The 19,677-nt window shown below is 43.3% G+C and overlaps 1 protein-coding gene across 1 annotated transcript in view; it reads right to left on the minus strand.

The window, feature by feature from the left end:
- RAPGEF4 (Rap guanine nucleotide exchange factor 4) overlaps positions 1 to 15,470 on the minus strand; it is a 143,218-nt gene extending 127,748 nt beyond the window's left edge. The window contains exon 1 of the mRNA XM_044417979.1: positions 15,384 to 15,470. The gene's annotated coding sequence lies outside the window, so the exon portion shown is untranslated. The remainder of the gene's footprint in view (positions 1 to 15,383) is intronic.
- Positions 15,471 to 19,677: the final 4,207 nt, after the last annotated feature.

A 19,677-nucleotide genomic window follows, 5' to 3' on the forward strand; every position in this document is an offset into this window, starting at 1 on the left:
CCACCCTTTCCTCATCTTAATAAACTATTTATCTAGCTGTAGAGCTGTGTGTGCTTCCTTCCAGGTAAATTTCAATGCCAAGCTCAGTGCCTTTTAGGCTTGGAGACTAAAATTAGAGGGAGTCAGATCGAACCCTTGTTTTAGTCTTGCCAAGTATGGGGGGGGGGGGTCCAAAGTTCCCCTTACTTGAGCTGGAGTGGATAAACTAACTGACTTGGTGATCCCTGCCTTCTTCACAGTGGGTTTGGGGAACTCCTCCCTTCTCACTCCAAGATTAGGATACCAATGAATGTTTTCCAGAGAAAGGAAGCCGTTTCCTTTGGATCTGTTTGGGACTTTCTAGGAAAAAGATGCTTTGGTCAGATCAGCAGGGCTCTTCACCGGGGAGCAAACATTGAACTAGTAATTTCAAAACACTGTGAACCAGAATTAAAGCATAATCCAGATTGGCAGAGATGCTGCTATTGTATACAATGATCTTGCAATCCTTTATGGTTCCAGAGTCATCATTTGAGTATTTCTTTTCTTTAACCCTGTGGGGTGATTTTGCATGGAAATAGAGGAGAGGTTTAATCCCCCATTGCTAGTGTGAATCGGGACCTACATGCTTATCCTAGAGTGCATACTCAGCAAAACAATATGCAATTAGTATAATATAATGTAACTAAATGTAACTAAAGCCTAAAATTGTAGGTGATGCCTCCTGCATCACTAATCAGACCTCGCATTTTGGAATCTTATTTTCTCCCACAACAGGTTCCCCCCACCAAATGGGGGAGGGGGTGATATTAATACAGGGGACAATGAGATGCGGGGCACCTCTAGTCCTGTGTATGTTTAGACAGAAAAAGTCCTAAACTCCTTGCATGGCCAGCTGGGAATTGTAGACCTTTTTTTCTGCTAAAGCATGCAAAGGACTGAACCCTTAGAGTTTTTTAAAGGTTCTGGGTATTATCAAAAAGTGTTTAGCACTTCAAAGACTTATCACACTAGCCAAAACAACCTGCTGGCCAATGCCCTGTATCATGCATATTTAAAATGGTAAACGCTTTGATATTAGGCATTATGTGAAGTAACGAAATACAATTATTCCATCTTTCTATGTAACCGAGAAATATCTCCCTCTCTATCCTCTTTGAAGATTAGTTGTGTGAAACTTTAAAGTTTGCAGTGTCTTAAGTTTTAAAACAAGGAAACTTAACCCTGTAAGATACTATCTGCTGACGGTTTTGCGCCTTTCAAAAGCATGCTGCATTTGAAACAGTGTTGGTGCAAACATGGTTGTGTGTGTGTATATGTGTTACACGGTGTGCAGCAAGCCACACAATGCCCTAAAACTGGATATTATTACAGTTATTTATTTCATTTCTATACCACCCCATAGTCCAAGTTCTCTGCATGGTTTCCAACAATGTATAAAATGAAGCAATACAATACAATAACCACAAAAACAACCACATTAAAATGAATTTTAAATTTATTTAAAGTCGCTTTTAAAATACAGTAAAAAAAGATCCTACAAAGAAAAAGAATTACTGGGATAATCCCTCAGGTCCCTGGATAATCAAGAGGATCTTTAAAGGCCTCTTCATAAGGGCAGTCTTGATCTGGTGCCAAAAAGATGGGAAGTGTGGCACCAGAGAGGCAGCAGCATGGATGCTGTTCCAGAGATGGGGGACCACCACAGAAAAGGCCCTCCCCATTGTTGGCACCCTCCAAGCCTCCCATGGGAGGCCCCAGAAATTGAATGTAGTGTCCAAGAGACTGCAGTCGAGAGAGGTGTTCTGACAGGTACGGCAGCCCTAAGTTGCATAGGACTTTATAGGTTAAACTAGCATCTTGAACTGGGACTGGAAGCATACAGGCAGCCAATGCAGGTGGGCCAGAACTGGCCTTATGTGTTTTGACCTTTAGGTCCCAGTTATTGATCTGGCTGCTGTATTCTGCACCAGCTACAGCTTCTGAACCATCTTCAAGGGCAGCCCCATGTAGAGTGCCTGCAGTAATCTAATTTAGAAATTACCAGAGCATAGATGACTGAAGTCACGCTATATCTATCCAGATATGGGCATAGCTGGGTGACCAGCCAAAGCTGGTGGAAGGCACTCCATCCCACTGAAGCCACATGGGCATCAAGTGACAAAGATGGCTCAAGGAGAACCCCCAAGCTACAAACCTGCACCTTCAGGGGAAGTGACCCTGTCCAGAACAGGATGAGCTCCCTCCCTCCAGTCAGAAGAACCACCTGCTAATAGCATCTCAGTCTTGTCTGGATGTAGCTTCAGTTTCTTAGCCCTCATCCAGTCTATTATCATAGCCAGGCACTGGTTTAGCACAGCCACAACCTCACCTGCCGACAATGAAGAGGAGAAATAGAGCTGCGTGTTATCAGCACACTGATTGCAATGCATTCCGAAACTCTAGATGACCCACTCGGTGGTTTCATGTAGATGTTAAATAGTGTGGGAGGCAGAACAGACCCCTGGGGAACTCCGTGTGGGGCTGAACAGCATTCCTCAAACCCCATCTCACCTTCTGGAGATGGCCCTCCAAGCAAGAGTGGAACCAATGCACGGCACTGCCCCCAACTCCCAACACGGCACTGCCCCCAACAGGCAGCCCTCTCAGAAGGATGCCAGGGCTGGTGGTGTTGAAAGCTGCTGAGAGGTCCAGGAGTATCAATACCCCCCATCTAACTGGGACCCCCACCATCTCTCCACTTGCCCTCCCTCCCTCCCAGACATAGTCCAAGTTGTAAGCCCACATGAGCAGGGGGCATGCATGGGCAGCACCTTTGCATTCATGTGCAAACGGAAGGGGTGTGCTCCCTTTGGACAGTCCCTTCAGGGAGGCCTCTGCTGGGCTGGCCCACCACCCACCATCGTTGCTGCTGAAAGGCTCACCTGCTGGGTGGCCAGGGCAGGGGAGTCCGCTCTGCACCAGTGGGATCGGCTGGGATGGGGAGATCGCTGGAAAGGTGCATGTGGGTGGGGGAGCTGCTTGCAGGAGGTCTTAAAGGACCCCAACGGTCTGGCAGCCTCCAAACCAGTCTCAGGGTGCAGAGTGACGGGTGGTGCAAAATGCCCTAAATAAACAATTGCTCTGGATTGCTGAGCAGGTTCCCTTTGCCGTAAAAGTTACGCCAGCAAGGGCACCATCAGTGCTAGCTCAGCTTCCGGCCATTAAGCACTGGTGTGTTCGAAGTGTATGTGTGTGTCTGCATCGGAGTGTCTGTGTTTTATTTCAACCAAAAGAGTTCATTCTGGAAGTGCTACAGTGCCGGCAGAAGTGAAGCTCTATTTTCCTTACCGATACTCTGCTCTTTTGAATCCTATTAATAATAATATTAATCCTTTTTTGCTTCATCCCTTCCTGTAGGCAGCGTGAGTCAAGGCCCCCCAGGTGGAATATAGTGCAGTGTTCCCACTGCCACCTGTCATCTTGACAAGCGGTTGCAGATACGTGAATCGAAGAGCGGGCTTCAGAGGGGAATCGTGGTCAGCCAGTAGCGATCACACGGAGCTTGAGGACGCATAATGGCTGCTGCAGAGATGCTGCTGGAGACAGCCTTCCCGATTATACTTTTTAAAGTGCAGTGAGCATTGATGGCGTTACAGAAATGAACAGAAGCTGAGGGAAGGGGAGAAATTAAGGTGGGGGGATCTTTGCAACGAGTTCTTACCAGCTTCACTGAGCTGCTGCACTTCCCAGAATCTCTGTGGGAAGCTATTGTAGTTTTACTGGTAGGAAAATACTGAACTCCGCATGTAGATCACTCCTCGACTTTCATCTATGCCACTTTTTTGCTGACTCAAGAAGTAATCTAGTGATTTCATAATATTTTCCATTTCATTCAGATTATCATAAATTGTTCCTCGTCACAATATTCAATTTCTCATGAAAGCTTCGAAGGAAAGAGAAAACACAGGAATCTAGATGACATTATGAACCTATAGTATCTATATCACTTTTATCTCTTTTTCCAGGAGACAGTCCTGCACAGAAAATGTATAAAACTGTACCCCCCAGCAAAAAAAAAATCTATTTTATAATTAGTTCATATTATTGCTTTAAAAGTGGTGCACAACTCTGTGGACCACAAAAATTGTCCCCATGCATTGCACTATTACTTCAAAATGTTGCTTTTTGAATCAGGGTTCAGTTGGAACACCCTGAAACAGGAGTATGTGGTGATGGTGTTACTCTTTCGGGTACAATGATGAGAGGCTCAGAGACCCCACTCATTGAAGAAACCTGAAGGGGCTGCTAGGTCTGCAAAACAAGTATTTCCTGCATGTATTTATTTATTTATTAAAACATTTTTATGCCGCCCCATTCGCCGAAGCCTCAGGGCGGCTCACAAACAATGTATGGACCTTTAGTGGAAACACAACAAATGCCAAAAACAAACAAACAAACCTACAAGTGCAACACACTAAGTGGATTCATCACCACTTGTACCTCACATCCTGCTTGGCCGCTGGCACAAGCAGAAGGCAGCTTTTGGGTCACATGATTGGTTTCGGGGCATTCTGATGGATAAAAGGCCAGAGGTCACCGGGGGCTGCCCAATGCAACTCTAATGGTGGGCCCCTCCGTTAAAGGCCTCTGAGTGGGATTACAATATGGCCTTTAACGGAGGGGGCAAGCCCCTCAGAGCAATAAGCAGCAGTAGACTTCAAACAGATGAAGAAAGGCATTGCAGAAGAAACAGTTTTCTAATGAGCTGGAATCTTAAAGTCTTAAATCGTGCAGAGAGCTGAGAGGGTCCTCTCTGGGGATGAATTAAGTGGAAAACTTGTCAGCCAAGCAAGTTCCCCAAAGAAATTTAGTTCCTTACGACTAATTAATTGTTTCTGTTCCATCAATAGATTCAAACTAAGGGGAAAAAAATAGTCAAAGAGGATACAGCAACGTTCTCTATGTGCACAAATTGGTGATCTCCAGATGTGCTGGACTACAGGTCCCATAAAATATCTGGGTTGATGGGAGTTGTAGTCCAGTCCATCTGGAAGGTACCAGATGAGGAAAGGCAGGCCTAGGCATTTGGCTAGCTTCTGTGGTGATGGTGGAAGTAGAACAAATGTGTAAAGTACACCCTTTTCCCCCCATCAGTTTCCTTGTGGCAGTGGGAGAAGTCATCTTCCACTAGCAAGGATTTCCATTTTTTTTTTCAAAATTACAGCATCAGAAGCTCATGTGTTAAAAAAACCTAACTTCTAAAACATAAGATTGCTCAGCCGTCATCATGTCATTTTACAGTGTTTATTTATAACACATCCAAAGGACTCGCTGTGGGAGGCAGATATTGTATGTTAATTACTGAGTGGGTCCCTTTTCCCCTTGTGTGACAATGTGTCAAATCAGACATGGATGAAAGAAACAAAAGATGCAAGTGTGCAGTTTTAATGTATCAATATAAGACAAAAGTATCAGGGCCCATTATCTAGACCAGTGATGGCCAACCTTTTAGAGACCGAGTGCCCAAACTGCAACCCCAAACCCACTTATTTATCGCAAAGTGCCAACACTGCAATAAAACCTGAAAACTGAGGTTTTGGTTTAGAAAAGACACCTCACAGCCAGACCAAGCAAATACATATATATATATACCCTTGGCAGAACACTGACTGGCCATGCAAAAGCTCAGATGAGTTGCGGCTAATGAGTTGCGGCTCGTGACATCATCACCTTGCTCTGCTACTCTTTTCCGAGCATGCACATGGCCCCTATATGTGCTGTTATCCGATACTCAGCAGCTGGGGTGATGCTGGGGAGACTTGGCTCTTGTGCGGACAGAGAGAGCTCTGTGTGCCCACTGTGGCACGCATGCCATAGGTTCGCCACCACTGGCCTGACCCTACCCTGGTGAACACCCCAAACCCTAATATCAGGCTAAAGTTCCATTGAAAAGAGGGCAATTTCGAAAAAGCCTTCCTTGAGTAGCTTTTTCTGCACAGCTCATCCTTTCTGCCCATTCTAAACACATTCCAACCACCAAAATCATGCAAAGACACCTCGTTTTTCTAACCCTAACCCTACCCTGGTGCACACGCCTAACCCTAATATATGGCCAAAGATCTATTGAAAATAATGCGAGTTTGAAAAAGCCCTCCTTGAGTAGCTTTTTCTCCACAGCTTATCTTTTCTGCCCATTCTAAACACATTCCAACCATCAAAATGATGCCAGGACACCTCAATTTTCTAACCCTAACCCTACCCTGGTGCACAGCCCTAACCCTAATATAAGGGTATAATATCATTGAAAGGGGTGATTCTGAAAAAGCGTTCCTTGAGTACCTTTTTCTGCACAGCTCAACATTTCTGCCCATTCTAAACACGTTCCAACCATCAAAATCATGCAAAGACACCTCATTTTTCTAACCCTAACCCTACCCTGGTGCACACCCGTAACCCGTAATAGGGGTAAAGTTCCATTGAAAATAATGGGATTTTGAAAAAGCCTCCTTTCTGAGCATGCACATGGCCCTATGTGTGCTGCTATCTGATGCTCAGCTGCTGGGGCGACTTGGCTCATGTGCCAACAGAGAGGGCTGTGCGTGCCTGCTGTGGCACGCATGCCATAGGTTCGCCACCACTGCTCTAGACCCACTCCACTCTGGGTTTTGACATGGCTTGGTCACCCTTTTTGTGAGAGAGGGAAAAGGAGGGTACAACCCTGCCAATTGTGTTCTTCACTCACCTGCTTTTGTATCATCAGCATGAGCATTCTGGATCAACTCTGCGGGCTGGGCATTGGAGGCTCTGGGTCAATTTCAGAGAATACCATTGGGTGACTGTTCCTCAGCCCCTTGGCAGCTGAGTCATGGTGTTCCACAGTACCATCTTATCTCCAGTGTTGCTTAACATCTACAGAAAGTCACTGGGACCCACTGTGTGAGGATCTGGAGGTAAGTACCTTCCGTATCCCCTGAATCAAGTGAGGCTGTGCAAGTCCTGAATCTGTGCCTAGACTCAGTGATGGGCTGGATGAGGCTGAACCTTGGCTCTGTGTGTGAGTGGTTCCCCGGTCTGTGAGACAGGCTCATGACCTGTTCCAAATCGGGTTGTCCTCCCTCTGAAAGATCTGGTCTGTATTTTGGGGGTATTCCTAGATTCCTCCATTGTCACTGGAGGACCAAGCGGGCATGGTGGCTCAAAGTGCAACCTGCTCTATCTGGGGCTGCCCTTAAGGCTGGTCTAGAAATTGAAGCTAGCGCAGACTGAAGCAGCCCAGCTGTTGCTGGGAGCTGTCCCTTTTCAGCATGTAACTCCTTTGCTAAGGAAACTGTACCAGCCTCCCTACTACTGAGCCAAGTTTAAGCTTTTGGGCACTGCTGTGTAAAGCCCCAATGGAAAGCAGCTTTAACCCACAGTTTGCCTACAGTATATTTGGAAGGGGAAACTATCACTTGAATTTGGAACTGTGGTTAGCACACTTCAAGGGAGGTGATATTTTAGGCCCAGGGCACAACAATAAAATGGCAGCCACAAGTGAGCATGTCACAAAACTTGCCCAGAGGCATTGATGGGAAATAATTTATTCACTTTTTTTAACCTTTATAGCCTGCCCTTTTCTGTTTTGTGAACATTCCTGTCTGTACTCTACAGTTTCTAAATAAAGTCTGAAATATTTCTAAATAAACCATCATTCCTACATATTAAATAAATCCTGTTGTTAGAAGGACATTACTAAGCAAGAATGGATTCACTTTTTTGTGAAAAGGAGAAAATGGCATGCCTCTATAAATAAAAGCAGATTAATCCTTTGTAGAAGCAAGATTTATTTGAGTGGGGGAAAGCCAAGAAGAGAGGGATGGTGACAGATTAGAAATTTCAGTCCCTGATATAACTTTAGTGTCCTGTATGACCTCAGGAATTAGCACAAACAGACAAGCAGTACATTTCAGAAAAAAATTACAATACTTACTGTGCTATTCTCAGAACAGCAATAAAAGTCCCTAAGCTACATACAGGATACAAGTTAAAAGAACCACTGCTCTAATTAAATCTAACAAATAATCAAGACCCCACCACCACCAAACAGGTGTGCTTAACATGAAAGCACTCTCTTTTTAGACAGACAACATCTTGACAAGGAAATGTTCACTCAGACCTTGCTTTAAATGCTACTCACAAGCATTGCATATATTTTCCCAAACAAAGGAAGTCAGTTATTAAAAAAAAAAAAGAATTATTCCAGGAAATAGAATTCCCATTTCCCATGAATGTTAAAAAAACAAAAAAATCAGAGGAGATGCAAAACCTTAAACGAAAACCTCCTGAATACCCGTTTTATCCAGGCCTTCTAATGTCATTGCATTTTCAGAGTACTACACTGTAGATTACGGTTTTGATTTGTTTCCCTCAAGCCTGGCTTTCATCTGCAGCAAAGTGTGGCAGAATGCTGAGGGAGTTGAACAGCTTGTCATACCTCACTGTGATGAGAATATCACTTTTTTCCTAAACTTGGGGGAGCTTACAACTTGCAAGCAGAAAACTAGCACAACAAGAAGTGGGCTGCACTAGACCCTTTCTCTTTGATGCACTAGGATAGTTTTTGTTTTTTACATGGAAAACCTGAAAAAATGATATCCCCACCCCACCCTACATGCCACTAGCCCGCTGGGTGTGTAGACTAGGATGTTACGTAGATCAAAGAGCTGAAAAGTCATACTAAATGGACCATGTTCCTTTCCAGAAGGTTATGGCTTTTTAAGAGCAAGCTGTTAACAACGCTTTCTTTGATCTACTTACTGTCTTTTTTGTTTACATGCACAATTTTCCTCATAGCAGCTATTTGACTTAAAATAACCAGGCTTAGCCTGGATATCCCAGAGAGGCCTGAATTATTATTTCTTTCTGGATTTCTCTCTAAATTTAACATTTTAATTAAAATCTCAGCAGGGGGTGTACCTCAAAGAGCTCTGCATGAGTGGTCAAAGCCTAAACATCCCCGCCACATTAAACAGAACAGCTAAAAGAGAAGCCTATGGAATCTGCCAGGTTCCACAGGGAGTTTTGCTGCCATCTTCAAGACATTCTTGTGTCTAAAACCATGCGCCACTGACTACTCATTTCCTGACTAAAACCTTGCTTTCTGTCTGGTGGGCGCTGTCCAGCCACATACGGCAGCTGAAAGTTTGTTAAAGGTGGGGAAAGGGGTTGCGTTTAAGGACCAACTTCACATTAGAAATGAATCTCTCTAAGAAAAACCAGACAGAAGCCTGCTTCTTTGCTGCAAAGCAGCTTCAGGAAAGCAATTAGAGAGAAGGTGGTCCTTAATCCATGAGTTGGCTATGGCACCAAAATAAAGACCAGAGTCTTTTAATCTCGCTCCCCACTTATTTTCTTTTTGCTGAGGAACAGTTTGATAGGGAACAGTTTTGTTCACTGACGCAGCAAAGGAAGGCAATACTCTTTTCTTTTCCTTCCTGCTGCATTTCCTCTGCATCCATCTCAGCCTTTCTCTTTCTCTCTAACACACACACACAGAGCTTCCCTCACACCTAATTGCACTTCTTTTTCCATGCAAACCTCCATCAGAAATCCAGGGGCAGGAAGATCATCAGCAGGATAGCCTTGATCTTGCTCTTTAGCACTCTTTAAAAACAGGACCAGATGTCCATATCAATGCTAGTTTTCCTGGAACAGGAGAATACATAGCAACACACGGAATAAAATGCCAAATAAACTTTGAAAATCTGGCACAGTGTGCCAAAGTGATGTTAATATAGGAAGAGATGTACTGTCATCATTATAGACATTATAACCAGTATATAACCAACAACATTTTGCACAGCACCAACTATAGATGTATAGTTTTCCAAGGTGTTATAACTAGACTGGACAGAAGGTGCAATATCAATCAGATAATGCACTATACCTAGAGAGGGTGTATAGATTGCATGTGCCTTTGTTAAAGAAAGATTGATTGTGTATAAAGAGTACTTCAAAAGACAAAACAAATGCACCCAGCATTATGGGCTAAAATGCCAGGTAGCAAGACCTTTTACTATGCTTTTTCCTATTCCTACAGCATCTACAATCCTATGCTGCCTACCAGACTTTAATTCCATAGTTATGTAACTCCAGCCAAAGAAGCACCTATTAAAACCACTCATAGCTGATTGACTGAAATCACAAAAAGCAAACTGTATGTATGATAGAAAGTAATCAAACAGTGGGCCAAAATTCCACATTCTGATGACAGAGTCTACATGAATACACATTCACTGTGTACTTTGCGAACTTGTGAAGGATCTGTTAATACCTTTAGACTAAGATGAGGAAGATGGTGGCATGCTTAGAAAGCATACGCAGCTTATACCACCACACCTTCACTATATTCAGACTTTCATATCTGAGCTTAATCAGTCAAGATATGAATGACCCTTTTGAGGCACAAGCAGACAAACCACAAAGTCTTCAATTAACCAGAATTTCCCACATTATCTTACAGAGGAAATGATGTTTGCCAACTCTGAAACAAGCCGGGATATTAAACCATAGTTTGAAGTGGGCTTCATATCTTGGCTTGTTTCAAAGCTGAGATCCTTAGTTTCCCAGTTCAGATGCAATGAGAAACTATAGGTACTTAGAAGCTCCCTGGTTCGATCATGTTCCACACAGAGAAGAATGAAGGTGCTGCATCCACGTGTGGGTAAAATACTTGTTCAAAATGCTTGTTTGTTGAAACTTTCTCATTTGTTCCAGATGAAATAAAGGGCTGCATGAGAAGAATATAAATCGCTATTCTCTCATCCTTCTACTTGCATACTTCAATCATATTACAACACAGAATAATCTCTTTTGGAAGATCTTCTGGTTTTTTTCTTAATGTAATCAGTTTGCTGCATTACAACAGCTGGACTCCTTTTTCCTGCATTCAGCCAATAAGCCATATTGAGTGAGTTGAGTCAAAGCAGTTTGCAAGGAAGGTTTCAGAACACTTGCGTGTTTTTTGTATTTCTGGGGTCTCCAAACTCTTTGCTACTTGAAATCACATGATTGTTCCCTAAAGCCAAACATTCCTCTGTTTACTAACTCTTTGCGTTTATACCTGTACAGAGCTTACAGAGAGAGAAATCACAACAAAGGTTTCTGGAGCTGATTACTGGGCAATAAACCAGTAAAATAGCATTGCATAGATCAGCTCAATAATTTAAGTTGCTAGACTTAGAATCTAAGCTTCCTCTTGAATTTTACAGTGATGCATCATGTATTAATTTCCTTCTCAAATGAACCCTAAAATTTTCCTGGCATGCAAACACTTGAAAACAAAAGATAAATAAATTATAAGTAAGGATGCTCTGATACAGGCACAACACTTTTACCACTCCTCAAACTATAATGACTATCACTAAATATCTGAACTAAGTGTGGTTAGCAAAGAATCTGCCTTGTGCGCTAATGAGCAAACAAAAGGGAAGTAATTTTGTCTCATTTATTTCAGCAGGAGATATTCACATAGTTTGCTTTCTCTTAAATTTTGGCTGAATAGTGACCAAAGTCTCTTTTGAATAAGCTGTAATCATTACAGAGTAATGGTATTTCTTGATCACAGGAACAGCATCCCAACACTTTTTATCTCTAGTTTGTTAAAGTATGTAGTACCCTGGTATTGCTTAAACATACTTAAATATACATTTAAAATTAGGCAGTTTCTTTGCCTGCAATAGAAAATATGTGCAATGCAGACTTTAGAGATTTCCCTTTAAAATTGCTATATATAAGGATATTGAAATTAGAGAGATGTATATGAAGGACTTTAAGCTTATTTTGATTTGAAAAAAGCTTCCTGATCCTTTTAGAATGGTTCACATTTGATATTATATAACATTATGTAAGAGTTCAAGCACAGTGTAATTTGTTTTTCTTAAGCACATTTCTTCAAAAGGGTAGGTTTTTATTCTCTGTTTAAAGCTTTTCTCAGAAATTATTTTTGATTTACCATTCAGTAACAGAGAGTCACATAATCAAAAGAACATGAGAGCAGTCAGTGCTTACCAAGTCAGTTTGCTCATTCCTACTGTGCCTAGTCAATAAAGAAGAGTCGCCTGTAGAAGTCCTTTTGCAGTCTCTTTCCAAATAATGAAGTCAAAACTTTCTCAGTTACACAACAGAAAACACTGCAGTTGTGACTGCTCTGCTTGTGAATCACCTGCTATTCATTATTATAATTGCACTACATGATCCTTTTATTCCGCAGGAGAGACAACTATTTGTTTCTCTGTTAATTGTCTTGGGAAGTTTAAGCCATGCACAGCAATGTGAAAATACTCTAAAAATAAGCCAACGGATTCACCGTCTTCCTGTCTGACTTTGTGCAACCTAATCAAAGGCTGAAACATGGGCACACGCTCTTGTACTATCAGTATGGACAAATAAATGAACTTCTCTCATCATCTCTTTAAAAAAAGCAAGACGGCAGGGTATAGCAGTGGGATATATGAGGGAAATACCAGAGTGTATGCTTCTTGCATTCAGAATCCACCACTGTGTTTAGATTTGTTTTCTTTCAAAGAAAATGTCAAAGTCCAGAGAATAACCTATATTACTAGCTTGAGGAGCCTACATTTTCTAAAAAAAACCCAAAACTCAAAAGCTCAGGGGAGGCAAAGGCTCACCTTTTAGAACTTCGGGTTTGGAGATACCTTAACCCATAAGCAGAGATTTCATCTTTTCCAAGCTGCTGCAACAGCTGCCTATGTAAAACAAGATGTCTCTGAGGAAGAATATGATCTGCAGCCAAGCAGATGTTCTTGGACAGAGTATTATTTCAATAGAAATAGTCATCAGGGGTTGGTGGCAGAACAGCCATTTTGCCAGTAATTGCTTTGGTTGTTTTGACAAAACATTAATGATGAAGAACAGAGGGAAGGAATTTTGAGGTTTGGGGGAAAGAGGCTTGGAGGAAAGCATTGTTTGTTAGTTCCAATAGAATGGCAAAATAGGTTGGCCTAAAAGGCCAACTGCCTTGTGCAAAAGAACCAGGAGTGGGAGAGAAGCAGATGGAGAGATAGTGCCAGCCCAAGACATTTTGCTGCATGACAAGCAGATAGCCCCCCAGTCCACTTACAAAAGTCCATCAGGCTGCCAGCGGGATGCAGCCTCCCAGAGCCTCATGACAGCATCAGCTCCATTACATGCCTACCTCCAGGGACAGCCGCTGGGGCTGGGCTCTGAAGCTGTGGCAGGCCATCTGCGCCGCCCCCCTCCTGTCCATGGGCACTCGCTGAAATAAGAGCACGGGGGCCCTGGCACATCCGATCCCCTGGTGTAGCTGGCTTTTGGCCCACATGTGCTTCCCCTCCTGCTGTGCCCCATGGACTCTTTCTGCCTTGCTTCTGAAATCAAACGCCCTCCTGTCCCCGGTGCCAACTTCCCTTTGGACACACAGAGAAGGCCTTAGCAGACAGGCTGCTCTGAAGAGACAACGCACAAGGAGAGGCTTTACAGAACATGCAAATGAGCAATGCAAATCTGTGCAGCTTGTTTTGCCCTGTGTGTCCGAGCCCTGCATCATTTCAGTAGCACCAGCCCTACATAGCCCTGTTGTATTCTATGAAGTAGAGTTTGAGGCTCAGCACAAAAGCATGATACTGAAAAAACAAGTGCAAAGTAAATAATTACTCTGTGCAATATCCAGCAGTGCCCACATGTGAGTAGAAACTACTCCAAGATCTTGGGATGCTAGTAGATCCTTAAGCCAGCAAATATGCTAAAACACTCCTTTTGGGGACAGGGGAGGGCACTTGACATGAGCTCCCCTGACCTGTCCCCTGGAAACTAGGGGTTCCCCTGGTTTCTGGAGCTGATTTAGAAAGCACTAGCAGTAGATCCCACAAGTGCAAAACAAACTGTGGGAGCACAATGGCTTTGGATACTACTGTGCAAATCTGTACAAGGATCCTTAGGATCCTTTCAGATTAGGTCTAGTGGCTTCAAACTGAACTGTTTCAAACTTCTGCAATAGGAAATGGGTTAAGATCTTTAAATATTTGCCATTTCCATCCATAGTGTGACATGATGTGACAGTACCACATTTATAAAGCTGGAATCTCTTTACAGTATTCTACTACAAATATTAGCTGAATTAAATAAAAACTCTCAAAAGACTAAAAGGACATTGTCCAGATGATTCTATAGATTCAAAGGAATCAGGGCTATTTGTGCACACTTGAGCTAAAAAGTATTTTTTTCACAGCCATGCAGTAAAAAGCTGGTTGAGGAATAAGCATCAAATTCTGATGTCTTCTCCCTAAATTGCCAGTCAGGTAACCCTATATGGCAAACAGCTCCCCTACAACTAAGCAGTGATTGATTGATGGGTTGGTTGGTTGGTTGTAACAGATCTCTAGTTCATGGACACATCATATAGGCAGAAAATTAAAGACAGATTCTATCACTTCTGTGGAATTCCATGCAAAGTCAGCATCCTCCTTAAGGCTATAAAACCAACAGATTATGTTGCATAAGGGCCCTGAAATACCTTTCCAGTACAAGCAACACTTCTTTGGTAGTATTTTCAAACCTTGAATGTGTTTACTCTCCATTGTCTGCCAGATTAGTATGTTAACACATGAATGATGTTTATTAAGCATGAAGACACAACTAATTAAAATCAGCAAGAGCTTCAACGGTTTGTCATCCATGTGCCAACTAATGATCTTTTTTTTCAAAGTTAACCTCATTTAGCTGCCAATTTGAAACTTCCCCCAAACTGCTTCTCCCACATAGCATTACAAATATTTGACAGTGTCCAGATCTTTGGGGGAGTTTAACTGAACAACATCAGAAAGTCTGGCAAATAAAAAGCAATTTCAGTTTGCAGCTAAAAGAATATTTTAAAAATATGGATCTTTATCAAAGCTGAAGCCAAGAAAACAAAAATAAAAACCTAAATCGGGGAAATTACATATGGTTATTTAGCAAAGAAAGAATAAAGTTGATCTTTAAGACAAAAAAGAGCCTTGCAATATTTTAAATAAGTTCTTTCCTAATCTTGGTATCCTCCAGCTTTGTTGGACTACAACTTCCATCACCCAGACAAGCATGTAACCGTGGTGGTTAGGGATAGTGGAAATTATAGTTGACCCTTTTGGTGGGCACCAGACTGCAGAAGTTTGCCATGAGGACTAACAAGCTATGATGTGGTCGATGTTGAACTCCTTTTTATTTTTGATATAACAGATAAACATAGCTACCATTTTAGATAATGTTTCTTTAAAAATTAGGGTTTTCCACAGACCCAGCTCACAAACAAAGTGGTGCATTCCCTGTATGTGAGCCATATATTTAATTCCAGAGCTGGTTTCACTACTGGTCATGTCATCTCCCCATTACATTACTATAGTTGACCAGGTGGCCCATTGGCTTACCTCCCAGAGCGCCTTGAAGTCCTTCTGTTCAATTCGCAGGAGCTCACTGTTCTCTCTTGTAACGATGGTGGCATGTCGAGGGGTGTTATCCAAAATCGACTCTCCAAAAGCGGTTCCAATTCCCAAGGTGCATATGGTTACAGCATCCTGTGAATCAGAATTAAAGGCACATACACTTGGTGCTTTGGTGAGGGTGAGTTTCATGATGTGATCCTCCATGAGACCCTGTAGATTTTCATCATGAACAGATACCTTAGGATCTGCCAATTCATTACCTGTGTGTGGCAAAATCAGACCTGAATTGAAAGTCAGCCTCAGAATGACCTTTCTTCAGTATGTGTCGACTAGCATTGCTCATGAGAAAACGGCTCTCTATTACCACCATTTAGTGCTCAAATTATTGCAAGTGGTGGAAGATGAGTCTGGAGTGAGACTTTTGCTCCAGTTTAGACTCTGAACTTTCTGGTCTTCTGATTGGGGTCTTTGGATAATAACACACATTGTTTCACTTGCTTCCACATGCGGTAGGCCATGCCAGGGGACTCTTCTGATCATTTTTCTGGGGGGGGGGGGAGGGGGCTTGCTTGTTCCAATGGCTCCACTGCCCTGATGCTTCTACCACTATGATGGGTCCTTGGGTTCTTTTTCCAGAAGACTGTCAAAGCACAGTTTGGCTAAATCTGGGGCAAATAGGTTCTGAACATCATTAAGCTTCGTTATGAGCAGAGCCGGCTGGAGCTGGGGGTCAGAATAGATGGCCCAGGAGACCCCTTCTGACTTGCTCTGTTTCTATGTTTATAAGCTTCCCCTCCATCTCTTTCTACATAATTCAAGCACAGCCCCAAACATACTCCTGTCCAGGTACTTCATGGGCAATATCCAGGCTCCTCCAAGACTCTTCCTTCTTTATATGTATTTTTAAACCAGTTGTGGACTGGGCAGCCCTCCGAATAAAAGATGCATTCAAATAGAGGGCTGACCCCTGCAAAGGACATCTGACCGTCCCTCATTAAAGGCTGATGACCAAAGCAAGGAGAAAATGCTAGATGGCAAGTAGCAATCCTTGCCTAGCATCTACTCCTTAGAAATTAATTAACCATTGGATGAAAGCACCAAAGACATATTTCCTGCTTACCTAGATGAATCAGATATTTAATGAGTTAGATAAAAGGACCTAAAATTAGGCCTCATTTCTACTTTCTGGTAGTTGTTGATACCCAGCTCATTAAATTCAAAGGATCCTGTGTAGCTCATAGGAGATCATCCAATTATGTCATCCATGATTCAGAATTTCTCCCCAGTTATTTAACAATGTTGTGATGGCTGGCTGACCAACCCATCTGGACAATGCAGGAAGCTACTAACTCAAAGACCAGCTTGGTATAGGCTTCTGTATAGCTTGAAGTGCCTGATCCTGCCTAATCTTGGAAGTGAAGCAGAGTCAGGCCTGGCTGAAATCTGGATGAGTGACTTAAATGTTGTGAAGCACCCAGAGAGCTCTGGGTATGGGGGGTATAGAAGATGATGATGATGATGATGATGATGATGATGATAGTAGTCCATGCTCATAGTGAGGGAACATCTGGCCCTCCAGATGGCGTTGGACTGCAACTCCCATCAACCCTAGCCTGCATACTCAATCATGAGGGATCCGTAGGCATTGTAGTCCAATAACCTCTGGAGCGTCCCATTCCAGGAGGGTTCCATTCCTGGTCTACATGGACAGGCAGCAGCTTTGTACATTTGCAGACAAAGGTCCTATCCATAGCTTCTAGAGGTTGCAACTGGGACCATCTGTCTGCAATGCATGTTCTTGACCCACAGAGCTCGGGTCGGTCCCACACCAAAGAATCAGAGATGTAAAAGCAATGCGGGCATCACACATGTTACTACTGCAGTTACAGATGGTGGCACTGCTGTGGCAACACTGCACAAGCAACAGGTCTCCATTAAAACTGCTACCTCTCTCTTTTTGGCCAGGATCCTTTTGCCTGTAACAGCTATGAACAGGGATGAGGGGGAAAAAAAGGGGGGGAGGTCTACTGCATTTTTATCATATTGTTTTGCAGTGGCAAACAAACCTGTAACTGTCTAGCTGCACGGACCACAGCAATTTTTCACCAAAAATTAAGCTCCAGCACATGCAGAAAGAGAATCAAGTCTCTAAGAAGAAATCTAAGAAGTTTCTCAAGGAAACAGAGATGGGCAATGCAATTTTGTGAGCAGAAGAGCATTATTTTCATTTGTGACCCTGCTACATGGCAACATTATCATATTCTCAAATATGTTCCCCCAGATTGTTTTTACAATGACCTTAATCTTGTAAACAAGCAAATATCCAGCCTCTCTGATCTCCACTGGCTGCCTGTTCTCTTCTGAGCCTCCTTAAAGGTCTTGATGTTGACCTACAAAGTGCTAAATGGTTGGCGCCCAACTACCTGTTGGAAGGTCTCCTGTGGTATTTCACAAGCTTAGCTGCTGAGATCATGGGAGGGGGTCCTGCTAGCAATCCCTTCCAAGAGCAACTGCAGGGAGGCAGTGACCTGAATGAGGTCCTTCTCACTTGGGATGAACTTGCTATGATACTCCCTATTTTGAGGGCAATCTCAGTGGTTCAGTCTCACTTACGATACACCCCTATGCCTAGGCCTTTGGATTCCTTAGATGTTTTTGAAGAGGTCTTTGAGTCTTGCACTTTGTCTGGAACCCCGCTGGAAACCATTTCTTGTCACAGCCCCGAGTGTCTTATAGAGAAGATTGGTATAAACCACCAGAAAAAGTCTGCAGTCCTGGTGGTAAGAAATAGGGACTTAAAATTAAACAAAGACCTCTTAAAAGGCAAGCTGTTTTTTTTTTCCTTCAGCAGGGAGCAAGCTTATTTGGTACTCCAGATTCTGTCTACCGTCTTTGAAGAAATCTGGTGCATGATGCCAGTCCGATGGCCTAACATGGCTCTCCTAATATTCCTGTGGACTGACTTGAGGAACGTTGCCAGCTAAGCAGCCTGGCTGGTGGTTCCCTACTGCAATCCCAGAAGTAGCAGGGGGTCCCGCTCCTACAAGGTGGCTGACCCTGAATTTCCCTATGCTTCTCTCCCTCTCCACAGGGAAAGTGGGCCGATTCGGTTTGCTTTGTATTTTTAAGCAAAACAGCCTCATTCACACTTCCTGGACTAAATGGTCAGTCGGAACAGTTACATTTCCATTCTTGCACTTCTCTGAATTTTGTGATCACTTTTTTCTGTTCAAAACATGCATCAAAATAGTCTTTAAACACATATTTTGGATAAATTAGGGCTGTACAACATGTAGGGTGAAATGCACGCAAAGACATGTATTTTGTGAAAAATATATTAATGTGGATTTCTGTGTCCTTTTTAAAAAAATGCAGATTGAGGCAGATTTATAAAAGAGTCCATGCAGCCTGGAAGTAGAAATAGCCCGGTCATGCACCCCAAATCTCCACCTCCTGCCAGCTGTGAAACTGCCTTCTCTTCTCCTGCCAAGTGCAGTGAGGTTGGCAGGCAGGGGCATGTGCACCACCAAAAAAGCTGCATGAGTGAACTGGCTCCCTAAGCATTTCCAGTTTGAAGTTCCTTTTCAAACTGGAAAAGCTTGAAAAGCTGTCAACTCGCCAAAGCCCTTTCTGGCCTTTCCTACGGCTGTCTTTGGTCTTCTGACAGAAGGCAAAGGCCAGATTGATCCGTGCCCACCAGCAGCCAGAATGCCAAATCTCTTCTTGCCTGCTCTCCTCCTGCTCAAGCTAGTGAGATACCAAAGGTGAAAGAGGGACAACAGCCACTTGCCATGCCAGGCCTGGAGTGCTAGCAGAGGCAGTCCAACACATCCGGAGGCCACAGGCTGGGAAAGGCTCCTTCCCCGTGTCATCTTCCGCTCCTACAACCAGGGAGGAAGAAGGCTGTTGCACTGGCGTAGGTCTTCCCTTGCAAGCAGGCCGCAGCCTCCCAAAGTTACAGACTGCAAGCGCCACGCCACACTGTGGGGGCCCGCAGAGATTCAGAGTCCAGGTTTTATTGGCTCACCGGCTCGGGGAGTTTGTTCTCGAAAACGAACAGACCTTCCCAAATGAAGAAAGGTGGCAGAAGTGCCCCTGTGTTGAAGTTTGCTTATTTCAGCCATGGGAAAAAGAAAAGATCTTACGCGTTCCAGAACTGCCCTCTTGTGGCAGGCTGCCATTTTGCAGACGTTAATAAAACCCGGTATTATTCCTTCTAATGCTAAACCGGGAGTTCTTTTCCCCCAAAATGACTACTGGCTTTATTCATTTCTAAGTT

Source organism: Varanus komodoensis, unplaced genomic scaffold (genome assembly GCF_004798865.1).
Source record: "Varanus komodoensis strain SLA01 unplaced genomic scaffold, ASM479886v1 scaffold9, whole genome shotgun sequence".
NCBI classification, from domain to species: Eukaryota; Metazoa; Chordata; class Lepidosauria; order Squamata; family Varanidae; genus Varanus; species Varanus komodoensis.